The sequence below is a fragment of the Bombus terrestris genome, chromosome 3 (genome assembly GCF_910591885.1).
Source record: "Bombus terrestris chromosome 3, iyBomTerr1.2, whole genome shotgun sequence".
NCBI classification, from domain to species: Eukaryota; Metazoa; Arthropoda; class Insecta; order Hymenoptera; family Apidae; genus Bombus; species Bombus terrestris.
In genome coordinates this window covers 9,906,809-9,928,957 of record NC_063271.1, presented here as the reverse complement: position 1 = coordinate 9,928,957, position 22,149 = coordinate 9,906,809, and the positions used below count along the sequence as shown (strand labels likewise).

General features: G+C 33.8%; 1 protein-coding gene and 1 long non-coding RNA gene across 5 annotated transcripts in view; one reads left to right on the top strand and one right to left on the bottom strand.

Moving 5' to 3' along the window:
* LOC100646821 (polypeptide N-acetylgalactosaminyltransferase 5) overlaps positions 1–22,149 on the top strand; it is a 40,381-nt gene that overhangs the window by 9,527 nt on the left and 8,705 nt on the right. The gene's annotated exons all lie outside the window — the stretch shown is intronic.
* On the bottom strand, positions 14,539–18,691 carry LOC125384810. The gene is made up of 3 exons (XR_007223596.1): positions 16,896–18,691; positions 15,458–16,233; positions 14,539–14,645 (listed from the first exon to the last, which is right to left on the bottom strand). It is a non-coding gene; the product is annotated as an uncharacterized LOC125384810 (long non-coding RNA).

Genomic DNA, 22,149 nt, shown 5'->3' with positions numbered 1-22,149 from the left:
GGAATGACGCGGGCAGACGCGATTTTCAACGGAAGAATTTCATTCGCGGGCCAAACAATGAACGGACGCGAGGACTTGAATCGTCGCGCGAGTTAATTACGCCAGGAGCACTCGTGTCGCGAATTGCATCGCTCCCGAGGATGCTTTGCCATGAATTCTCTCGCGTATATTGGATCGGCCTTGCTTTACGGCTCATTTCGTGCCGCAGCAACCGGAAATGGAGTGGATCCTCACGCGAAAATAAATTGGACAGTCACGAAATAATATTTTCTCTGTCTTTCTTCCTCTTCCGTGTTTTAATTGAGTGAAATTTTATTTTTTTGGCGAAATGGCATTTTCAGAGTCAATCGAGAATGGAAATGGTTTTTCGAATGGCGTGATAAATATGTGCAGAAAATTTAATCGAAACGTGATTCGCGTTGTTTGCGAGAAATGTTATTGCGAATTTTATTTATTGTTCGCATGTAGCTTCTATCGGCACGTTTCGTTGATTCATATCCTTCGATTCGATTTACGGTTCTGTTGCGGTGTTTCATATCCGGAAAAATTGTAATAATGTTATCGTTTATCTATAAATGATACGACAGCGTTGTTATCATCAGTTACGTTTCTGAAATACTTCCGTGACAGGAAACTTGGAAATACGTATTATCGTTAATTTTGCAGATATCTTCCTAAATCAGCTAAATTCTTTTTTTCTTTCTTAATTTTCCAAGTTAGACATACAGAATAGCTTTCTATTTCGGAAATGAATAATAAAGTGTTTATTAATAAATCCCTGGTCTGTTCTTAACGTTTTTAATGTTAATGTTTTCAACATATAGAGATACAAATTCAATGCAAATTTGGCACGGCAATTCGAAACACATTGTTGAGTATAGTGAATAAAGGAATTTAGAAGACAATGCCTGCATTGAAAGAAAAAACATATCCAACCAATCGTTTTGTCCAATAGAAAGCTTTTCTTCTGAGAAGCTCACAGTGAATGGAACTTTAATTGAAATTCCTTCAATAGTTTGAGAAAAATAGGTCGCAGAGTTTCAAACTATTCCTATAAAAAAAAAGAAAGGATACTCAATTATAGATTTTCTCTGAATACATAAAAGTTGAGGATATTTGTTCGTTACATACATACTACGACCATACTTGAAGTAACTTTTTCATACCTTTGTTTTGTTATCCAAAAGCAAAGATACAAACGAGATAAGAGGTAGGATACCCGAGATGAATCGCAAGATTCGCATAATAAAATCAATTCGCTTTGCAGAAGGACAGAGGCAGACAAAGAGAGACAAAGTTACCCTTGCAATTCGCGTTTAATTTTCTAGCAACACTTAGTTTCACCGGCAGAAAATACGGCACGGTGCATTAGAAACTTGTGCTCCAGCTCCCAGCAACGTCGTTTAAGATTCACCGCGATTCCGTCGATGGAAAATCGATGTCTCGAAGGGAACAAAGTAGCACGTTGTTCCATTTACGATGCACGCTGGCGCGTTATTGAACCGTTAGCTCTTAAACAATAGCAAATCCCCGGATTTGTTTAGTAATTCCCCGAAAGCAACCTCGAAAATGTGTTTTTAAAATGTACGCTGCGAAGTATACACCGACTGATGAGGATGTTTGAAAAATTTACCATAGAACATTTTTACCATAGAAATTTTTTAGAAAGTCTCGTTAGCATTGTAATGAGACAGGACTACGATGGTTATATTGATAAAGTTTGAAATCTGTCTGCAAATGGACGTATGAGTTACGATATATTTATCGCAGACATTTATTTATTAAAAAGTCAATGTACAACATGAATAGTCATTTGAAGCATATAAAAAGTAGCAAATATTGAGGTTTATTAATATAATGGATAACATAAATTGGATATTCAGAAAAGGTGTCTACAAGGTGTACGAATACTTTCGTGAGCCTGTGAAATTGCAGAAATACGAATATTGGATCGATAGGTACTGACGATTACAGTAGGAGCCCAATTACATAAATTTCATTTAATTTGATGAAATTACAGTTGGTGCCTGATTAATTGAATTCCTGGATTGAATCTACATACTTATCTAAATACCAACTTCTATTATAGTCACTAGCGCACTTCTTTCACTATGTTGATGTACGAGATCATTGAAATTCTTGAATCTTTAGATTCGAATACTTAAATTCACAATTAAGCAAGTGGAATTTAGATTTGAGATGTGGCCAGATATCGCAATAACCATACACGCTCGTCGTTCGATCGTCTCAAGGACTCCATTCACATGATAGCCTCAAACGCTCTTCAAAGATTCTTCCTTTATTCCATATGCAGTAAAATTTCATTTATTGACTCAAATAAACACCTGACTATTGGATTTCAGGTATCCGAACGTAAACTTCTATAAAATAAAAATGAAAAGTAATAGACGATGGAGAAAATCGATGAATTTATAACTCCAATTATGCGAATTGTCAGTCTCCTCACAGATTCAGTATCCGAATTTACAAATATTAGATCTGATTGATAAACTTGAAATTGCTACGATTTAAATGAGTTCCATTGTGGTTGTAAATTCTATTACTTTCGCAATATTTATATACACATATATATATACAGGGTGATTGGTAACTGGTGGTACAAGCGGAAAGGGGATGATTCTACGCGAAAAAAGAAGTCGAAAATATAGAATAAAAATTTTTCGTTTGACGCTTTGTTTTCGAGAAAATAAACTTTGAATTTTCGCTCGGTACGCGTTCACTTCATCACGTATAGTTATAACGGATCTCGCTGTAGATCGTTGTCTCGATAGATATTATCGCAGTTTAAGTTTGTTTTTGCCATAACGGAAAATTATGAATACATAATGAAATAATATGGAGTAATCATAAAGTTTATTATTACAAAAATGGCTGAAAATGTTGCCCATTCTGCCGAACACATACTTCTGCTATTCTAATTAAATTTCTATGAACACTTTCTAAGCCGATTTTCTTGAAAACAAAGCCTCAAACGAAAAATTTTTATTCTATATTTTCGACTTCTTTTTTCGCGTAGAATCACCCCCTTTCCGCTTGTACCACCAGTTACCAACCACCCTGTATATACACACACACACACACACACACACACAAAAGACTACTACGAAATACTGTGAAACCTTTTTAGAGAAAACGTTCCTCCAATGCATTACGTTATCACAAATCGCACAAAAGAAATCGTTGTTCCAGAAGGGACGAAAGGGGTTGATCGGGAATTCGAAGTTATATCGAGATCGAAGAAGGGAGTTATAGGCGCGGAAACGATATATCGATAGGACGTCGGCGCGCCACGGGAAAGTTGAAAAGCTCTTTTGTAAAATCCATAACGCGTCCGGCATGAACGTTTTGTACGTGTTTTAGGAAAAGTTATTGCAGCCGCCCGACGAGAAACACAGCGCGAAACTCTCGGCCGAATTCACTGCGGAACGGATGAGACGTGCCTCGAAAGTGGCCGAACATCCATCACCAGGATGAAACAGAGAAATGGAAATTGCGTTTGTTAAATTCAACTTCTGACTGATATTTCTGACGAAACATCCTGCTTGCGATCTACGATCGATCCTTGCGATGCTTTGATCGTTCGTGTTAAAGCATCGATCGATTAATTAAATTTCGATTTTGACAAATGCGTTTCGAAGTACACGTTATTAGGTTGTTGGAAAAGATTCCGAGCGAAAGTTGAGGAAAATTTAACTAGAATTATACGCTTTTTGCCATTTACAATTTACAGTCTTACGACCTTTTTTTTGACAAATTTCTAATGCTCTGGCATGCTTTTCATCAGATACGTTCTTCTCTTATCACGATGCACTTCGAGTATCATTCTGAATAGAATAAGTCAAAGTGCTTCCTTGGTAATTTTCATAAGAATTTCATAAAGTAATTTCATAAGGAATTGAACGAATCAAAATGTTTTTATGTTATCAATCCGTGAAGGGTTAACGTTGCAACGTTTCTTTAACATTGTGTTCTTAGGAAAGAAAACTCGGAAGATTCGTTTAATAATTTTTTTTGCGTCTCTATTTCTTCCAATTACTATGTATACTCTGTCTTATGCAGTTTAAGGAAGTTGGTGTATTTATAATGTGATGAATTATGTGTATATTACTCGTTTCTTAATGAACTGGATATTACAATCGTTCTTAAGCTCATGATTCTATTTCAACATTGTAAAGCATTTCTCATATTTGTTTTTTATAATGAATTTTCTGAAATGTCTTTTACAAGCTTCTACGATATTTCATTTCTTGTCTATTGAATAAGTCCTTTAGTCAGATTTAGATATCTTTTAAATAAGTTTCATAAACACCTCGATAAAAAATACATCACAGCTATCTCTGTCAAACAGCAATCGCATGATGTTGTTTGAAGCATGCATTTGCTATGTGCATGTAATTGCGTCGATAGAAATACTGTTGGTTTATTGGTGTATTATCTATTAAAAATTCAAGTGCACGTTGCACAGGCGTCACGCTTAAAGTCACAGAAAATGAAAGAAACATATAAAGAATTTACGTTTCCATTTATTTATTATGATTACACTTTGAAATGATGTTTTGTATTACATCATATCATTACAGCATCATCCTCTGATAAGAAATATCTACGTTTATATAAATTCCTATTTCCAATTATTTAATAAACTACATACACGTAAGCGTACGTAATAGTATTGGGTTGGCAACTAAGTGATTGCGTATTTTGTCGTTACCACCTAATGACAAAATCCGCAATCATTTAGTTGCAAACCCAATAGTTTCTTAAGACTTTGTTTGGATGCTCAGAATTGTAATATTAATATCATTTCTGGTATCAAACGTTAGGAGGGAGAGTTTGAAAATGTAAAATTTTAAAGATGAATTAGAGCGAGAGAAATTTGGGCAAGCTTAAGATTGCAAGTATAAGAGAAGGATTTTTAGAATTTCAAGGTAGAATCATCTTGTGGCCGAAATTCGAGGAACAAGGCAAGAGTGTTTCGAGATGTAGAATTCGTGTGTAGAATAGAATTTTACGTAAATTCGGGTCCCCGAGAAAAAGAAACCGACATAAAGAATTCATACAAGATAATAACATTTACATTATTCAATTTCAAGCTCGATGTTTTTAGCGGACGAATCGACAGACAACGTCAAAATTTTGTTACATCTCCCATTTAATATACAGAATAGAAATTAAACGAAAAGGAATGATATTCAATCCTTTGTTCTTCCATCTAAACGGTCATTCGATTCGCTCTAAACTCATTTTCACAAACATTCGAGAACCGGATTCAACGTGAGAGTTTCACGTTTATGAAAGTGGAAGTTGTATCATTAAGTTTTATTCCCGGCTGCTATCTCGCCGCGTTCGGAATGCTCGTTTCGTTTAAATTCAGAAACAGTTCAATCCTGTCCGGTTTCTTCACGAGCTTGAAAACTGACATGGTACAATTTTTATTATGTTAAGAATTCTTTCCCATTATAAGCGTGCCTGCATGTTCGGTGCTGTTTCGCAAGCTGTGACTTGAAAATCCTTAAAATCCGATTGTGAATTGTAAATATTATTATTAATAATAATTGTAAATAAGGTGAAAGGTGGATTAGACGTTTTTCAATATTTCATGTTATCAAAAATGGCTACATGCCTAATCTTTTTAGCCCCTCAAGGATGATATTCAATTTTACATGAAGATCTTTGCTAATCTGCGATATTTTATGTTATCAGGAATGATGTCGTATAATTTCGCTATCCTAAGAATTATTTTGTCAATCAATTTAATCAATTCATTATTTATTGATTATTCATCATACCTTGCACAATTTTGATGAAACCAGGATAGAATTCTGATAGAGGAATGAACTTTGCGCTTTTATATATAGAACATACATTTTATCGATTAGCATTATATGATCGCTTTCTATTTTTTTCATTCTTTTCCTGCTTTTTTAAGATTAATGTCGAAGATAAAACGATAAATATATTTTCGAGATTAAATTTTTTAAATCGAAGAACGTTCAAGCGTTCCAAGTTGAAGTGAACTACGTGATAAGACAAGAAGTTTCTTCTCTTCTCTACGTTTTAATATTTTATATTTCCATTCGATGTCATCCAATTCTAGAAAAAAGTCGCATGCTTCGGCGTTCCAATTAATTACCTAGCCGTCGCCATAAATTTCAATTTTCGTTTATTACTCTTTCCTATCATATGTTTACATGAAAAAGCTTTCCGATTAAAAAAAAACGGTATTCAAAAAAAATGAAAAATGACACGATTAACGCATTAAAAGCATCACGAGGACTGTTGCACACGTGAAAGCGGAAAACGGAACGAGTGCCGTTCGAAGGTTGATTTCCATTCACTCTGGTGCACGCAATTTCGCTCGAACAATCGAGGCAACGTAAACGATCGAATAATTCCCGTTTGTACGATTATTTGTTCCGAACTATGCACGCGCTGCTACCTACGGTTTAAATCGTTTCGAACTGTACGCCGCTGGCCACCGTAAAACCAGATTCACTTTAATTCCCATCGACGCGATGAAACGAACTGCAAATTAGCCCATGTAGCATTTTGTATGGCAACGGTTCTCAAACTATTTTATAAATTCGCTTACAAAGCAAGATTTCAATCAAAAGTCGCAACAGCAAGATTTAAAAATGTCAATCCTTCTAATAAAAATTTGTTCTGCATGAATATCATCCTATCAGCTTCATACGTCTCTATATGGAAATTAGAAGTTAAGATAAGAAGGTACAGCGGTGAATGGACTTGTGCATGTGCATGCGGATATGCAGATTTATATTTTCGAACGAAAGAGGTAAAAGCCGAGAGTAAAGATTTTTATCTCGAAATATTATAACGAGTATTTTACTTTGGATATTTTATATTTTATATTTGTCGAATATTTTATGCATTCTGTACATGTTTTCGCACAGGCTTAATCACCAAGCTGCGACTGTTCATGCAAATCCATATTTTGTGAATACAAATGGATCTTAAATAGCAGTCGGCTATTGTCATTTTATTGGCTATATTTGGCTACAGTTACCAGTTCCTCGGTCTTAAAACTGTTACTTTGTTGATCCTACGTTGGCCCGAAAATTCTTGTAGAATTAATTATGGTAAACGATGGATTTCAAATTTTCTGCTTTCACAATTACTGAAAACGTACAGGTACATTTGCCAAAATTAATATTGTCTTTTATTTAAGCACAGACATGGCTATACAAATCTACTTATAATTAATAATCCCTCGAATTATAATGATTTATATGTGAGACATTTAGATATATATTTTAAACCGGTTCTAGCGATAAATCTGGTGTCTCTCTAAATACACGCGCACGCTGCGTCATATATTTTCTACTATTTATTGTATTTTAAAACGATGATGAATTACAACATATTTAATCTTTACATTGGAAAGTTATATTTTACGAGCAGACTAAAGATAGAATTGTAGATTTTAGAGATAGAATCAGATTTTGCAGGGAAATCTGATCTATGTCGACACATCTGTTCATCGCTACACAAATTATTCACGTAGAACCAGTTATCTCTTCCATATTGAGAACCAATGTCCTATTTCCCTTTTCTCTCTGTCTGTTACTAATTGGATAAGAGTTACACTCACGAATCGATAGGATCTCTCTGACGATATCAGATGATGCTCGAATATTAATTTGACTAGAAATATACAGAGATACCCTATCCACGAGAAAAAGGTTCTTTTCATCAGCATTCCTATCGAAATGCACGTGTTATCGTCAAAGGATCGTCGATACAGAGCGATGCTTCTCACACCGCATCGTTGCATCTTGCGAATAGGATCTCGTGAAATTGCATTCTGGTAACGACTATTTTGTACGCGAGCGGATATTTTTGCAAGTTGAATATATGAAACGAGAGAAATGATCGATTTTACAAGAAATCGATTTGCCGAAGTTGTCCTTCTTAAGATAAATTCGTTACTAGTAGAACTGTGCGAATATTTGTGCACCCTTTAGAAATTTGATATGCAACAGTATGCAAAAATATGCGAATGTTTAAAATTTAAAATTGAGTTGGCAGGTGAAACAAATTTCTGCTTAGATTACATTTCTTTAATTATGCTCATGTAAATATGGAATTGCATAAATATACGCGATCTAGATTTATTAAAATTGAGAATGGTTTGTTTGGCAAGGTTGGATGCTCATTGTTCAGTTTGTGAAAAATTTTAAACGGGACAGAAGTGTGCATTTGATAAAAATACTGACTGTTCGATTTTCTAAGTTCCGCTATTGCATGATAAATATTTTTCTAATTCCGCGATGTATAAATTATTTGTCACAGTTTGTGCAAACTTTGGAATAGATACAAAAATCCAGCTTTCAGCGATATTTAAAATTTAGAAGTATTCGAATGCCAAGTTAAGAATTCTATTTATTTGTAGAAAAGAGAGGGATACCGTCGCGCTAAGGATAAATAGGGTTTTCATATTTTATCATCGGCGTCGAAAGCGGAGTTTCTTTCCTGAGAAATTTCATTTCTCGCGCCCGACTGTATCAAAGGATGAAAGATGCAGATAGAATTTTTTAGTCGGTGAAGGCGCTGTGACGTTATCAGACAAGTCGCGCGTTATCTCGTGTTATACAGCGATATAATATTCGATTGCACTGCGATTCTGTGGAAAGGAAGGTAGAGTAATATTCAAGGAGACGCTGATAAAGTCAACTTTTCCACCGACGTTGATGGAATTTGAAACGATTATGTTCAAATTTACTTAAGAATCACTGCTGGTAGATAATCGCATTCTTTTAGTAATTCTTTTAGTAATTCATAGGTACTTGAATTTCCGAAAATTATGAGATCATCTCTAATAAAACCGTATCAAACTATATTACATGTGAGTGACGAAAATAATATTATCTTTCGATGATATATCTGGTGTTTCAACTATTTTCTACTCTAAACTATTTACTTATTTGCCTTTTATCGAGATTTCCATGTTATATCAGTGGAATTCTGCTCGTTTGTGAGAGAAGCAGGATTATAATTCGTTGATTGAATTGGCAATAAAATTATTACCATCACTTCGTGATTAATATTTATTAATTAGTTCCTGACGTTTTAGCAAAAGTCGAATGGGAAATACAACTAAAATAAAGCTGTTTTTATCATCAAAAGTATTTTCAGTTTTCGAAAAGCATGTAACATTTACAATTCTTTTTCATCTGACTGCTCCAATCTGAAATCGAAGAAACGATAATTGATACGAAAAAATTCCGATGTTGTTAGTTAAATACAATAGCAAACAGAGATAGAATCTTTGAAACAAAAATATACCGACGAACTACAGAGAATCGATAATTATGATAAAATTTGGAATGCCAAAAATAAGAACAGTTGGCAAAGCAAAATATCTGCAGAAGGATGAAGTAGGAAGTAGTTACAAACTAATAGCAAGGAACAGGATAGGAAAACGTTGAGGGACTTTAATTACTAATTGCCAGAGGAACAAAGAAGATGTATTTTACGTAACTTAGAAATGAGCACATTAAAATATTTATCAAAAGGCTGCTATAGGTTCGATTCTAGCGTATTAAGAAAGAAAGATTTACAGAAAGATGGAATAAGTGAAACAATGATAAAGTAGTTAAGTTTTCTGAAAAAAGCAAATATAGCTATTGAACTAATTGTAAGCCAAACACAAGTATATGATGATATATATAAAACCAAATATTGAATAGTGTAAATAGGTCAAAGAGAATAAAGATACATATTGATTTTTAGTATTAGATATAAAAGGGAATATCTATGTGTGTTTGGAGTTTAAGTATAGATAAGTGTGAGTCTTTGGATGTGATGGGTGGCTGTTAGAGTTATATGGGGATGAATGGAAGTTAGAAATATGTGAACCATTTCCTTTTCCAAGCTGTAAAACCGAAAAATAAATAAATATATATATATTTATATACACGTAGGGAGAGAGGAAGAAAATCGATACCTATGCATTTTCCAAACATTTTATTGGACAACTGACAGAAATAAACGCATAAAGGACAGAGAAGTTCGTCGATAAAAATTTCTAAACGACCCGGTTTCTCGACGAACCATATAAAAACACGTTGGAAAGTCTCGTTTCGATCGTTGTAACTATTTTCATCGAACCGCTTTCGATATGTTCCTCTAAAAAAAGGCCAAAGACTCATAAATCTGATGAGGTTGCGGGTCGATCGTTTAGAGCACGAGCCATAAAGAAACGACGATTAAGATGGTCGATGGCACGGCATCGAAACCACTATTTCGCCGCAGTTTTAAAAGTTTCGCGTGTCTCCGTGAAACTTACTAATCCGTTATGTCAGTTATCGTAGTTGATCAAAGTTTAGAACAGATTTTGTAGGAAATTCAATTAAGTAGTTGAATTTTAATTCTCATCGAGTTATTAATGATACGTATACCTTGACGTGTCATCAAGAGGTTGATAATAAATTGATACGACCAATATATATCACTTTAAATATCACCTCAAATACGTAATGTTTACCTATATTATTCATTTTAAGACATTAATACGTAGTTCGTATTCTTTAATCAAATAATCTAGATTTCAAAATTACATTTCCGATTTTAATCTAAAGCCTTGATACCTCCAGATTCGATACCTACTCTTACAAATACATATATGATAACTTTATTCTATGTTTTAGTACAGTAGCACTCTGTATAACGTCGTGACATTAGAATGAGAATGAAATGTTTCTCGAGGAAATAGTATGAAATACCAAAAGAAACATTTGCAAACAAAAAGAACGTCGAAACAAGCTGTAATCTTTACAGGATCCAATTCACATTGATGAAACTGATGTTCTGTTTGTTAACATGGCCATTGAGGTGAAAATAGACCGCGTCTCTCATCGGAACAGCATTGGAAAAATTAATTGCGTGTGCACCAGTTTCGAAAATAAAATTCAGTTATTTTTACTCGTAGCTCCGTCGCGAATTTTTCCATTATAAATCTCCAAAAAACAAACTCTGTACCTAACAGAAATTAAAATATATACCCACAATAGAATGAAAGTTGTGCATATTTTAAATAGGAAAATAACATACGAGTTATCCTTTATTACACGTTCAATTCTCTTGCGAGTTATAGGTCAGTTTTATAAAAATGTTTTCTCCGTTTTACACTTTAAACTTTCTTATGGTCGTCACTGTATCTCCTGCGTTATGGGGGGTCCTATCGCGTGTGCATTCATAGGACCCTACGAAACATTGAGCAACGAGGTTTCTTTCCGTATCTCATTTGCACAAGTGCATTGCACCTCGACTCATTATTATTCCGCTAATTTGCCTTCGTAAATGGCCGGTGTTCCACCATGGGGCTGCACCTTGCGAAACACGATTCCTTCCACGAGATATTCGGCGCCTGATTCTCAACCTGGCGATTTCAATTTTATAATTAACTGTTCTCTGTCGCAACATCCGATTGCGTATACGTGTTATTTTGAAGAGATTCGAGGATTTAAAGACAAGGCTCCTAAATGTCCCGATAAATTCGCATTCTCTGGAAGACGTTACGGAATCGGTGATTATTATCTGTTGAGTAATCGTTTCACGATCTGGTGCCGTTGCCAAAGATCGAATTATTAAGATGATTGGGACAGATTCTTATTGAAAATTACCATACTATTCGATCTTGTAATCGAAAATGTATTTCGAGAACAATGGAAGAGTGCTTGTAGAAAATATCGTAAGTGCCAAAAAATTGAAAAATGTTGAGTTTTTTATTGGGAAATTTGCATACCAAAGAAAATGCTGTATCATAGAATTTAAGTGGGATTTTCCTTTTTACAATAAATAGTTTTTAATAGCGTTAAAAGATAGTGTCATAATATTGCCTTTATAGACAAATATTTAAGTAGCAATAAATATTAGTTAATTGTTTTTTGGCCTTTATCTATGCCATCTATTGAAATTCTAAATGAATGGAATATTGAAATTTTTTTTGCAACCAAGAGATGGCACAGACAGGATTTTCTACAGATTTGATTTGCCTTTCTCAAGAGTTCATTGCTACATTAATGCAGAAGTTTTGTTTTCCACCTGAGAAACTTGTTTCTTGATACTTACAGTGTTCTCTTCAAGCGCTCTGCAATTTTAGAGTCTGATAAAATTTACGTTCTCTGAAAGATGGCACGATTGATCGATAATTGGCAATTACAGTCTGTTAGGTAATCGTTTCGCGACTTAAAGATGTTGGCAAAGATCAGGTCATTATAAGTTTTAGATAAGAAGTTTTGTGGAGAAAAATTGTGGGTTTTTGTAAATTGCACATCGTTAATTTGCATTATTTACTACAATTGTTTTGCCATTCGAATATACCGTCAAAGTTCGAACAATTTTTTGTAAAAATCTTGGGATAGTTCATTCTCGACGAATTTCGTATTTTCAGATAATTAGAATCTAAACGAAAGTTCTAAATGTCTCAATGTCTCAATAAGAGATTACTTCACCTGTTGAGTAATCGTTTCACGATTTGCAGATGTTGCAAAGATTTGGGTTACGAGATTTCTTGATGTAAGTTAGTCGTTGTAGGTGTTTTGATACGTTAGTTAAAGACGGCTGTAATATCAAGAGAATTTTAAATATCTTGATAAATTTGCATTCCAGATGCAAATACGTATATTTCCTCTTTGTCATCAGGAGAAGAACTTATGGAAAAGAACTTAGAATAAAATTGAGAAATCTCATATGATCAGGCGATTAAATAAATTCATTGCTAAAGATTTTAATCTGTTTTTAAATTTTGATTTTTGTATTATCATAATATGGAAGAAATTCCTAAGTATTTAGATAAAATTGTATTCTTCATTTAACATCGGAAAAACCAACTTTATCGTCTTAGATAATCGGATCTGGACTTAAGAAAAATGTTGTGAAACGATATTAAGACCATGAGAGTTTTCATGCAAATTCAGGATTCTACGTTAGATGAGTAGATAAACTATCGTTAGCGCTTTTGTTTTACCATTACAGGAATTCTCGAATGTTTCAATAAATTTGCATTCTCAAAGGACATCTGAATAGTTCTGAATCCACAATTTTAATCTCTTGGGTAATCGTCCTACCGTTTAGAAATGTTACGTGAATGTATCGGAACCGTGAGAATTGTGCTATAAATAAACTCGTTAGCAAAGATTCTGTCAGATTTTATAATTGAAAGTAATCGTGTAGTATAGAGGCCAACGAAAATTTCAGAGCGTTAGAGGAGAATTAGGGAGCATGAAATATTATAGTTAATTTGCATCGCTACGTGGCTAGCCATAACGTTGTTGCGGAACATCTGCGACTCTGAATTCCTGTTTAATACTGAAACGTTAACGACGACTTTAAACTGCTCTTAGCAAAATTTATCCAGAAATAAAAATCGTTTGTTATATTTCAATAGTTGTGATATTTTTGCAAATTTAAGAGTTCCAAAAGCTTTGTGTTTTGTCCTTTTTCCTTTTACTTTTTTCTTTTGAAAATTTATGAATGTACGAATTTGTATTTGTATTTTCGAAAATTTTGCAATTTTGAGAACGTACAATTTTATTTTCTTAATTTTTCATCTTTAGAAAGATTTATGTAAATCAATAGAACGTTTCATGCAATTAAAGGAACGATCAATATTTGCCATTCGATTACAGCTGTGATTACAATGTTATCAAGAATTTGTTTTAACTTTATGTTTCTTTATTGTTGTGTTCTTTCGATGTTATAGGCAATGGCTTATTAACTTGGGAATAAGAAACCTACAAGTATTAAGGTGGTATTTGTACGTACTCAAAACACTCGAAAATATCCTAAGATTAATCTTTATTATCGATAGTCGTGGCATCTCTTGAATTGGATTTGAAATATAAAAATACACATGTACTGAATGGCCTTCGTCAAACGAAACGGAAATTTCTTACGTATTTTTAGTCATTGAAAATTTATATACACATATTAAACACATTCCTCATTCCATTTAAACGATTCATTAATGTATAAATTATTTTATTATATCCATATGCGTCAACGTAATACAATAATTCTATATAAAATAATATGTAAAATAATTACATTACGTATTATTATGACCAAAATTTTCAATTAAAAAAATTCTAAACGAATATCCTAATTTCGCCTCAATCTCAAAATTCTCGAATACCGTAGAAAACTATAAAATACGAATTATTCATTCGATACGACAAAACTACACCTAAAGTATCGTACTGCGATCAAAAACAATTGCCAAACTTCCATCGATCCTCGTGCATCACGATTTCGAATTTCTCGACAGTGCTGTGTCAATTAAAATAAAATAGTTTCCGAGCAACTCCGGTTGTTCCTACCGAAGAACCTTCCATGGGGTTGCTGCGCGAAATCAAACAAAATTCCGCGTTTCCGAGAAGCCAACGTAAAGCGTAAAGTATCGCGAATTCGCTCGCGGAGCTCGACTCCAGAGTATTTTGTTTGACATTCCCCATCCATAGGGTCGAAGTTCGTCCAGCCGCTTATTGCCTGCGCAGACTTGGCTGGAGCCTGAAGCCGAGTCCTCGAGGCGAGTACTCATCAAACTTCGTGCATCCCACCGGCTGTGGCTGGTTGCTGGCTGCTGCGCGAAACTTGCATTCCTGAATGACAAACGACTAGGATTTTATTAATACGAGCCGCTTTGTCTTTTAGCAAAATTGTCCACACGAGTGGATGAGTTTGAAATGAAGGACTATAATGGAACTTCTCAAAAAATTGCGATGAATTTTCTCATGGAGGTCTCATGGAGGTTTTCTTTTAATCTTTTTACAGATGAATTTCATAATTGCAAAGGGGATGGCTAATTATCATTTGAAACATATTTGTGGATATTAATATTGGTATTTTGAAGAAAATTCTCCTCGCTTGTGATCGAGTTTAAAATTAATTGGAGCATAAAGAATTGCAATGAAAGTTGTAGAAATTGCCGTGATTCTTTCATGGAAGTTTTACTTTACATTCTTTAAGGATTTTATCAACGACAAAGTCGATTCTTCTTTCTACTCGATATACGCATCTCTGAATACTTTTAACGAGATTTCCCTCGTCAGTGGACGAAATTAAAATAGAAGAATTGCAAGGAAATTTTTCTGAATTCTAATGAATCTTCTTACGAGGATTAGATTTTCTTTTAACCTTTTCACAGGTGAATTTATTAATGTCAAAGACGATAATTAACTTTTTACTCGAAGAGATCTGGATTTTATTGTAACGCGTCAAACAAGCTTTACCACTCTTGCTACTTGCATTAAAAAAAAAAAAAGGAAAACCTCGCGTGGTAATCCCGTTTCCGTTGCATGAATTTTCTCGGTAGCAGGCAATTATCAACAGTTATTTACCGCGACACTCTATATCCCGATGAAAGTGAATGATACGACTGAGACTTTAATTAATTAGCATCTGCCAGGTCTACCATTGGCTGCTGCTGTCTGCTCGCATCGTTTTCCCAGCTACGTTCTCGTTAGACTATTCTCTCGTGTGTCGAGCACAAGCACGTGCACACATCCACGCATAAATTTGCCAGTTACTCGTTTGTTTCCACAAATTTCCACGGAACACATGCAACGTGTCACGATCGCTCGATCATTATTATAATCGCGACAACGAGCGCGAGCTTCTCGCTTTCTGTGCACGCTCTTCTCGCAATTCTCTGGATCTCACTGCAGGCGGCCTTCTAAGCAGCTTATGAACTGTATAAGTAATAGACCCCATTCTGTACTTCTGCTCTTCCTTCCGCTTCTCTTGTTGCGCCTCTTTTATCTTGCCTCGCAGCTACCTCTGGGAATAGAAAATTGTTTCTACGCTGGTTTAGACTACGGCCAATCAGGCGTCTGAGAAATGGTTAATTTAGCGAGACGAGAAATCTCCGGATTTCGTAAGAGCATGGCTATGGGATGAGCACTTTGAGGATAATTGCTAAATTGGCTTTTGGCTTTCTTCTGATCTCGCATGACTCCGTTTCGAAAGATCTTGTTTCCTTCTTGACTTTTTAATAGGAATCGTTGGTATTTTTACCGGCTTGCCGGAAGGATGAAATAATCGATGAGACGAGGAAATCAGGTAGTTCTTACATTTACTGTAGAAATTGGAATAGGACGTTGGCGATGGTCGATAACCTGGCTGCGAGGTTCGTTGCTTTCTGTAGATATGCATCTTGTTTATCAGATTTTGCTTCTATTAAAATTTGATCTGTACGGAAAAATAGATACTTTAGAACGATGAGAAATTTTATAATACGAACGAATTCATTTTTTGCGATTGCTTTCCTATTGCTTGTCCGAAAAGTGTCTTTCTTTTACAGACACGTCTTTTACAACGATGCATCTTTATATGAACATGAAACCTAATTCGTGGAACGTTGTGATGTTTATCTTGATAGAACAAAATGAATCATACGTAATTCGATAAAATAATATAAAAGGAAAAATATTGTGCTTATAAAACGAAAGAAACTTTTACTACCTAATACTACCTAATACTTTATACTTATTTCTCCTGATTTTAAAACGTCCTACTTTCTTCTGGTAGATTTGCCAAACTTTGGAGATTTCTACTTGATGATTTCGAGAACACGTTGAGATAGAAATTTTGAATATTTTATTTTTTTAATATTTATTACTTTTCTAATAGGTTTTGAAGAAACGGGTATTTCTGCGAAACTAACAGAGAGCTAACTAGATTTAGTTAGAAATTCAGTTAGCAAGAAGAATCGAGAAAAGAACATCCTCTTCAGATCGATATCACGAGATCGTGTCCCTAGAAGCTTAATTACAAGACAAAAATGCAACGCCACTCATATTGAAGCAAAACTCGATTACATCAATTGCGTTACAGATTTATTTGAATTATACCGTTCCAATTAACACTTGTTCCTGCTGTATCTCTTCATTCCACTTCATAACACTTGGCAACAGAAAATTCTCTCTCCTGTCCTCCCGTAAGATCAGCCAACAGATATAAAGTCGTGCCGTGAGACTTGAAAATATTCGTAAACTGACACGTGTGATACTATAAATTAACAATAAGAGTGTATTTATTGTAACAATCTTTTATCACGTCTAACTGAGATAATAATCTTTCAGATATAATTTAATTCAATTGCGTAAACTTCGATCTCTGAAGCAGGATTCGACAAATTAAATGGAGCTTCGTTTAGCTGGATTATGTCTAACAATATTTACAATTCGTCAAAAGTAATTCTTTAAACTAATTCTTCGCAGCTATATAGCATTAAGATGAAACGATTCTGTTCTTAAATTATCTTGAATCTTTCTTGATGGATATCTTATTATATCTTGCTGTTATCCTCTTCATCATACATATACTGTTAGATATGGTTAATTAACACATTCTATACCGATAAAGTTAACAGCTTTTCTAAGATTATTTGTGAAACGAATTCCTTTAAACTATATAGAATCTACACGATCTCATAATGAGTAAATTCTGTTCCAACGTCGTTTTTAACTTTCTGGCTGGATATCTATAAACCGCGCGCTGCCGCTGTCAATTAACTTCCTCCGTTTCGATAAAAATAACAATATCTCTGTAAAATAATTCCTGAAACTGGTTTCCATATATCGGATACTATAATAATACGAAAGAAACGAATATCTATAAATCTCACGATGCTGATAATAATCTTATTCCATTGTCGGAACATCAACGAAATAAATTTCTCTAAATTATATAGTATTTGTCATCGATTCACTTTCCAGTTTATTTCAAGAAATCTTATTTTTAATATTACACGTCCAATCTTCCAAACAAACTCCAATATAAGTCTGTCGGTATCGTTAATTAAATTACTCAACCGTTCTAAAATTGTCAAAACGAATTGTTTCGACGTGTGATATTTATGATCGGTTCGCTTTCCAATTTTTAAAGCGATTCTTTGTCTCATTTTCTTTTTTTTTTTTTTTTCCAAATATTGCCAGCGCAACTTTTAAAGTAAACCCTAAATTACACGATGTTTTTCATCGCGTCGTTTTATTCCTACAGATTTATCAATTTCCTTAACGAATGTTTATAACTTACCTCGCTCTTGCAATCTAATAAAATATTATTACGTGTATTTTTATGCCACTATACAATAGTGCCGTAAATCTGCCAAATCTACAAATAAAGTAGGTTTATGTATATAGCAGAAAAATTAGAACAATGGCTGATCTTCTGATATCTTTAATTCGTAAGGTTTATTGCTGACCGCATTCAAATAAAGTATAGATATGGAAACAATAATAATAACAATAATAATAGTCGCTTATCGGTTTTCGTCTATTGCGACATTATCTCGACAGCTAAAAACATTTTTCTCCTTCAATTTGTTTCTTTATCAAAACAACAAACGATTTAGTATCGTACTATAATAGCGGCATCAAGTATTATAATTGAAATCAAATAAAAATCCATTTGAATATCTTACAACGTTACTGTACTATATATTTTTAGTTTTCATAAAATTTCGAACTATTTTACGCTTCATGTTGCACATACACGACATACTGTACTTTATTTCACGTTGTACATTCATGAGTTTTTAATTGTCTAAAAGATAAATGTATCTGTCTTCGGTAAAATTAGTCTCAAAGTTTATTGCATTATGTCTTTTCTAAAAAAAAAAAAGAAACTTCGTTTTAGAGAAAACTCTATTGCCTTGTGTCCTCTCTGAAAAATTTTACAAGAGAAAACCAATATGTTCCAACGTGTTTTTGTTATCGATAAATGACAGAAAGAAATTTAGTAACAATATTTAATAGCAATTTTAAAACAAAATTACTCGCCGCAAGGATTAATTAATACTAAAACCACCACACCAGTCGAATTGATTGGTTTTACAAATTTATTTTCAAATTCCTACTTCGTGTTATATTTTTTTTCGTAGTGATGTAAAGAGTTTCGCAACGATGATGTAAAGAATAATATAATGAATTTTATTTTGTTTTTTATGTATTCAAACTGAAAATAATTTTACATGAAGGCTACTTATACCAATAGCAGTCAAAATGACGGATACTTGTCAAAGTGTAAAAGGGTCCTGCAATCTGTTTATCGAAGCCCAATTAACAAGTTTCCTCGTTTTGTACAACTTTGCACACGTTTCTTAAATTTTTACCGCGTGTCATTCGATATGATGATATCAGTTATCAGGAAAATTCCAGATTAATGCTAACGTTAGAAATACCACAGCAGTCAAAATGAGTGGTTCTACAATTTTATAAATTTGTCAAGCCTCGTTTAGGGATCATGGTCCCAGATGGATTAATAATACCAAAAATGTACTACATAACGTGGAATTGCTTCTGTAAGAAAGTAATAAATCAATAAATATAAAAATATTTTATTGTTACGCATTCTTTTAAAAGACCAGTCATTTTGACTGGTTTTGGTAAAAATAGCTTCGTGTTAACTATCGATAGTTCTGGTGTTGAACTGTTTTGTTCTCGTATCATTTTAGATTACCAGGAAAAAAAAATCGACAATTCGTTCGAATATAAGTCCATCAGAAAAATCGCAAGTTAGCCAATTTCTTGCTCAGCTTTTACCGTCCTCTTGTTCCTTTCTAGAGCCATAAAAAAGCTGGCCAGCCGGTGAAACAGCCTCTCGATCCATCGCCGATCAAAACGCATAAAATGTGGCACAGAACTGTCTTTGTTCCACGCACTCGAAATCCCGCTTCGTTCAGGATGAGTTCGCCTCTTTTTCTGCCCATTCATCCGGTGTAATATTCGCGGTGCATCGACGAGAACACTCGCTACGAACCGCGAGAATGAAAACCCAAAGATATAAAACGTAAGAACGAGCACAGTGTGCGCTTAGGTGTCGCAGAAGTCTGTTTCACTTTGATTTCTCTTTCTGTCACGCGTACAGATATCGTTCGAGTGATATGGTAATTGACTTTTCATGGACACTTGTATAATTGTGCAAAAAAATGGTAATAACTGATAAATAAGAGATACTGTGATAATTAAAAAAATAATATACAGAATATGATTCGAAAGCTACAATACAATTTAAAGGAACGTAATTTTTTAAAATAATAAGTTGAAAATAAGCAATGAAACTTTCCCGTTCTATGATCGCCTTTCGAGAAATTATTAATATTATAAATTAATATTAATTAAATTAATATTTATGTCTTTTATAATATTTGAGATTCTAAAAAAAAGCAATATTAATATTTGGACAATAATGTATGGATAAAAATAATGCAGAAATAATTTGAATTATTAAAAGTATACCAAGAATTGATCCAAAATTTCATATATAATTAATGTTAATTGGTGTTGGTAAATTAATAAATGATATAGGTAAATTTAATATATGAATTTTATAAATTATTGAAATTATTTTCTTCATTTTCTTTTTGTTCGTAAGTTTTTATCTTTAATATAACAAATTTTTGTTATAATAGATAATACTATAATTAAAAAAATAATAAATATTAATAAAACAAAATAATTTGGTTTTAAGTATAATTTTTTAATAATATTCAATTGTTGAAATTGATAATTTGTCGAATACATTTGCATTTGACTAATTTCTGACCGAACAAGAATAGGCAATTGGCAGCAAGTTATTCCGAATGCAAAAATAAATTGAAAATGTAGATAGAATGAGATTTTTTCATTTGATGACTCGTTTGTAAGGAAATTAAATCTGAGACCGTGTCGAGCACGTACAATTTTCTAAAAAGCAAGGCATCGTACGAAAGGACTTTATTCCCTATTTTCCACTTATTTTCACGTCGTTTCCCATTGTATCGCGATTTCGAAGTCACTCTGTATATTTGTTTTTCGTAACGTCAACACTGCGTAGGCAAACTAGATCTCGAATACCCGAACCTAATTCCTCTGGTAGTGTAGCCTTTCAAAAAATTCTCCAGTGCTTGCAAATGATTTCACTGATGTTAAGTCAAATGTTTGATATCTTTGACAAAGAAAATAACGATCTGAACGTATCGAGAATCAAATTTTGCTTACTACGCAAACAATTCACTGAACAAAATCATGAAAACATCAGCAAATAAAAACTTATTGTTCCATCTATTTACTCGATACTTGTGTAGGAAAGAGGCAATGTGCCAGTAAACGTAAAATGAGAAGCTATTGGCTTGGCAACTAAGTGATTGCGGATTTTGTCATTAGGTGGTATTGACAAAATCCGCAATCACTTAGTTGCCAAGCCGATATTATTCGACAAATGCATACATTTGCACAATACCAATGAATATAACTAAAAAATAAACAAAGTAATAACAAATAAAAGAATATAAATTTTATGCGAACTTCAATTCAACGCTATTCGAGAGATACATTATGTAATACATATGGCAAGAAACGAGTAGAAACGAATCGATAATGGTAAATGGTCCCCCATATATTATGCACGTGATAAAATAAACGGCCTCGCGTGACTTCCGGTTCGATTGTAACCCGCAAGAAGTCTTACAGGAGTCGAAACGACGTTTAGCTGGCCTAGCGTTACACACGAGAACGAATTATTTGTGCAGCACATTAAAATACTTATAACAGGCTGTTTAACTTGAATGGCTGGAACGAGTGTTCCATCTGTTTTGGCGGAAATCAATGGCTCGATTGCGGTCTCGGTAGCGTTCCAAGATGAATTTCAAGCCCGTTTAGAGGATTCAGTTTGCTCGAAGGATTAATCTCGTGGGGATCGAAATTCGTTTTGGGTTTGATGATTCGTTGGAAGGAAAGAGGGGGCTTGTGCATTGTATCATGAGATTCTGATACATCGATGGACGTGTACTCGTCTGTATTAGACAACTATCTGCAATCTGAATTATGCGAGAATTAGCGAAACTGATGAGTCAGTTATGAATAGATTTCAGAGTCGTAGATTGTTATTTACTTAAAATTCTGTAGGCGTTAGAATAGGTTTAACCTTGATGTTATTCTTACTTCTTCTTCGCGTCTCTATGTCTCTTCAGATATCTTCCTTTTTATAAATACTTTGTTTATAAGAAGCGTGGAATACAGAAGAAATGGTAAAATTCTATGGAATACCAAGAATGAATATTTTGAAATTATCTTTATTTCAATGATACCCATCGAGGTATAATAATATTCATATCAGATTATA